Source organism: Camelina sativa, chromosome 1, assembly GCF_000633955.1.
Source record: "Camelina sativa cultivar DH55 chromosome 1, Cs, whole genome shotgun sequence".
In the NCBI taxonomy this organism is placed as follows: domain Eukaryota; kingdom Viridiplantae; phylum Streptophyta; class Magnoliopsida; order Brassicales; family Brassicaceae; genus Camelina; species Camelina sativa.
The window spans coordinates 22,513,580-22,518,613 of NC_025685.1; positions in this window are offsets into that span (position 1 = coordinate 22,513,580).

Consider the following 5,034-nt stretch of genomic DNA (forward strand, 5'->3'; position numbering starts at 1 on the left):
AATTTGTTAGTTACATTTATATCCTTTCTATCTTTAAACACTTTCATAACCATTCTTTATTTTGTAACGTTGTAGGAAGAAGAGTTGGGAAGAGAGGTCAGTATGGGTGAAGTTCTTTTCAAAACACATACAAAGCCGGATGGTTCTTATGTGGATGGCAAAGCAGAGAAAATTCATCCAGCTTATCAGCAGAAGTTGCGGAGAAGATGGCTGAGCTTGAGGCAGATTCAAGCCTTTCAGATGGTACTTCACACCGTGGAGAGCTCACGACCGATGAATGTACTGCCATCTTCCTTGAGGTAAAGTACCATTTCTATTCGATCATGAATTTGTTTTGCTCTTTATTTACAGTTTTTCTTTTTGGTAAAAACAATGCACTAAGAAGGATTCACGAGGAACTCCTTATTGTCTTGGAAGCCTCAAAGCTAATCTTGGCAAGGGCAAGCAACAATCACAAACTGAAGCCTTTCTTACATTGCAAGAGCAACTCAAGGAAGCCCAACGACAAATTGAAATTCAGGCGACTCTCAATGCTGAAGCTGTTGCTCGAGAAAAAGAGATTGCTCTCCTTGTGGTTGAGAAAAAGAATGAGATCAAAGAGTTGCCGTTGATGGCAAAGTTTATGCGCGACACTAATCCAGCCTACTTGGAGTTTATAGCCTCTCAATCAGTTGAGGAGGACAATCAACATTCACCAACAACATGATCAACTCCAATATGGTTCCTATATTCTCTTAACTCATGAACCAAGTTCTTTTGTTCAGTTTGTATGTGTTATAAACTCTTTCTCTCTTTGGTTTTGGTTTGATTTCTGTTTTGGACTAATGTATTTTCTGGTTTCAATAAAATTATGGTTATTTATATAATGTGTTTTCATTAGATTTTGGACTTGTATATTATGTTTGTTCTCCATTTCATTAATNGAGCCAAGGTTCTCTCCATGATGGAGGAAGTTGGACGCAAGGTTCTCTCCATAAGGGATGAGGGCGGAGCCGAGGTTTTTTCCATGGCGGTCATACATTATTGTGATGATACATCATTGATTAGTATATTATGTTATCTATAAACACATTAAGCCAACTATTTTACTTTCACTTTGGCATAGTTACTATCACGAATACATTGGAAAATTTAACATTAGTTACTATCAAAAGATTTTTTTTGTGAAGTTAGAAATTTTTTTTTACTTTCATTAATTGGTTGTTGGAACAAACCATTTTGAGATAGCAAAAAGACGTGAACATATTTTCTCCACATAGGAGNCATGAGACTATCACTTCATTTAACCGTTATAGTTCTTCTGGTTCCTTCGTTTCTGATACAAAAGCATGGCAGTCGTCTAGGTTTGAGATCATGTTCGTNTAGGGCAGAGCTGAGGTTCTCCCTATGGTAGAGAAGGTTGGACACAAAGTTATCTCCGCAAGGGAGGAAGGTGGAGGAGATTGGACGCAAGGTTATCTCTTCAAGGGAGAAAAGCGGAGCCAAAGTTCTCTCCATGGTAGAGGAGGTTGGACGCAAGGTTCTNTATCAATAAATGATGTAATTAAATAAAAGAAGTAACATTAACCATCATTTTTGTTGTATTGTACATTTTATCCTATAATTTTAGTGACATATATTCTCGTTTCAAAATTAATTATATATATAACTTGATTAGGTCCGTGTAGATACGCATGTATAAAAAAGTATGCCAAATCTTATTGAAACTAATTAATTTTTAAGTAATATCACGAATGTTGATTATAGATTTTATTTGAGAGTTTTTCTCTAACGGGATTTAAATTTCAAACACTTTATATTGCAATACAACATTTTAACTTTATAGTACATCATAAGACAACTAAATTATAATTATATATACTCCATCACAGTGGATCATATATAGTATAATTTTCATATCAAAAAATAATATGTGCATTATATCAAATATATATCTTACTTAGTTTTTTTAAAATATCTAAATGTTAAGAAAAAATGAATACTAATATTTCAAAATCCAAAATTATTATAAATATATTTTTATATGTCGTAATTGTAACGTCACAAACCAAAAAATAAATATTGCAATATAATAATTATAATACTCTTTTAGTGAATTTTAACTATAGCTTATGATGTTGACCAATACTCTTTTAGTGAATTTTGGATTTTAGTTTGTGAATTAAGTTCGATTTAGCAGTTTTGGAGGAAACCATGGTTTCTTTCGGTTTGAGCAACCAATCCAAGAGTTCTTTTTTTAATTATTGTTAGGTTGTAAAAAAAAAAACTTGACTTACTCTCTCTCTCTTCTTCCCTAGTATGTTTTGTGGCTTCCAGAGAAAAAGAAAAAAAAAAGGGAAATAAAGTTTGAGTTTGGTGCTTGATCCAGAGGCTTAAGAGGAACAAAAAGGCGAGTGGNGGTTCTCATCTAGTTATTTATTAAAGATCACCCATACAAAATATAATACGTGTGGTCGTCGACCCCAATGGTTCATGGACGTACCATTTCCAACGGTACCCGTAGCCAACTTAGCCATAACCCATCTGAGTCAGGTCCAATTCAGATTTTCGGATTCAGTATATTTGCCCAGGCCTACATGCCATGTTGAGACTTTAGAGAGAAATGTTTATCCGCTGATGAATTTTTCTATCTTAACCGCTGCAGACTGTATTTGATGAATGGTAAATAAAAAGTGGTCTAAACCGCTAACAGATTTGGCCCGACCGCAGTCACCATTCAAACTCTTTGTTTTTTTTTTCTTCCGTGGACACAAACGCACCTCATTTATTGATTACAAATACATGATTTGCATCCATCTATTAATAAGTGAGAAAAACGCTGATGAAAGGAAAAAAGTGCTTTCGTTTTCTAGCATTCATTGCTAGCAAATCTGCCTTTCTGTCGGTTGATGTGCGTGGAGACAAAATCCAACATGAGACTATCACTTCATTTAACCGTTATAGTTCTTCTGGTTCCTTCGTTTCTGATACAAAAGCATGGCAGTCGTCTAGGTTTGAGATCATGTTCGTCAAATCGGTAAAATTGGTTTTCAATCCAATTATTTAGCATTAATCAATGCAATATACAGTACTTGCATCATTTGTTTCATAATCAAGTATATAAGTGATGCAAAATTGGTTACTTTTTTATCTATCAATAAATGATGTAATTAAATAAAAGAAGTAACATTAACCATCATTTTTGTTGTATTGTACATTTTATCCTATAATTTTAGTGACATATATTCTCGTTTCAAAATTAATTATATATATAACTTGATTAGGTCCGTGTAGATACGCATGTATAAAAAAGTATGCCAAATCTTATTGAAACTAATTAATTTTTAAGTAATATCACGAATGTTGATTATAGATTTTATTTGAGAGTTTTTCTCTAACGGGATTTAAATTTCAAACACTTTATATTGCAATACAACATTTTAACTTTATAGTACATCATAAGACAACTAAATTATAATTATATATACTCCATCACAGTGGATCATATATAGTATAATTTTCATATCAAAAAATAATATGTGCATTATATCAAATATATATCTTACTTAGTTTTTTTAAAATATCTAAATGTTAAGAAAAAATGAATACTAATATTTCAAAATCCAAAATTATTATAAATATATTTTTATATGTCGTAATTGTAACGTCACAAACCAAAAAATAAATATTGCAATATAATAATTATAATACTCTTTTAGTGAATTTTAACTATAGCTTATGATGTTGACCAATACTCTTTTAGTGAATTTTGGATTTTAGTTTGTGAATTAAGTTCGATTTAGCAGTTTTGGAGGAAACCATGGTTTCTTTCGGTTTGAGCAACCAATCCAAGAGTTCTTTTTTTAATTATTGTTAGGTTGTAAAAAAAAAAACTTGACTTACTCTCTCTCTCTTCTTCCCTAGTATGTTTTGTGGCTTCCAGAGAAAAAGAAAAAAAAAAGGGAAATAAAGTTTGAGTTTGGTGCTTGATCCAGAGGCTTAAGAGGAACAAAAAGGCGAGTGGTTGGTGGTTGCAAGCAAGTGAGGAGTAGATCAGTTGCTGTTGGCGTGAGAGGGTTGTTGTGGGGTTGTGTGCTTGCTGTTCTTCGTCAAGGTGTTTAAATCAGTGGTAAAGGCAAGTGGGAAGTGGAGGTTAAAAATACAATTTAACAAACATGTCACTTAGTAAATTAATTGTAATTTTGGCCTCCTTAATTTTGTAGACGTAGAGGCAAGTGCTTCTTTTGTTGACTTTAAATCCGTCTTGACGTTGATGTTTCAGGGTTTGATATCTAATATCATGACAACAAAATCCAGATTGTTCGTCTCCTTGTAGCCATGTTACACATCTTTTTAATTAATTATCACTTAAACTCTTATGATTTGAATTTAGTTTTTCCAAAAAACAGAATACAAAAACGTTTTAGGGATGATTTTGCACCTACGTAGTAAAATGTGATAACTGAAAAAATGTAAAATTTATGATACTTACTGAAATCTATATTATATTAGGTGATGGTCCACTTATGTTATAGAAGGTGAAAAAATCTAAACGATCCCAGGCCCGAATATCGAGGAGTTTCAACTTTTCACCCCTTCCGACGCCGACGAAGCTATGACTCGTCGGCGTCGGGAATTATCTGTTTCTTCTGATTTTGCTCGCTATTACTCTCTGTTTGCAATCTCGTTTTGGCATTTTGCTCAATCATCGGGAACTGCCGGAGGAAGTGTTCGGCGACTCTTTCTCATTTTCTTCTGACCACAACACCTATAAAGCAAGCCCCAACCCCAAAACCACCAATGCCCGTCAGAGCAGATCTATCATTCATAATCTTCGCAAGCGAGTGGGGGAAGTGGTGCTGGTCTTATCCGGCGTCGGGTGCCTCATCTCCGATCTCTAAACCGCCTCGCCGTAGCCGCCTACAGCGCCTCCTCCCATGTCCAACTAAGGCGACTCTAGGGTTTTCATTGTTGTTGGATCTCCTTTTAAGTCTGGGCCTTATTCCCAGACCTCGGCCCATTAACACAAGTTTCTGTCCAAATCCAAGAAACATA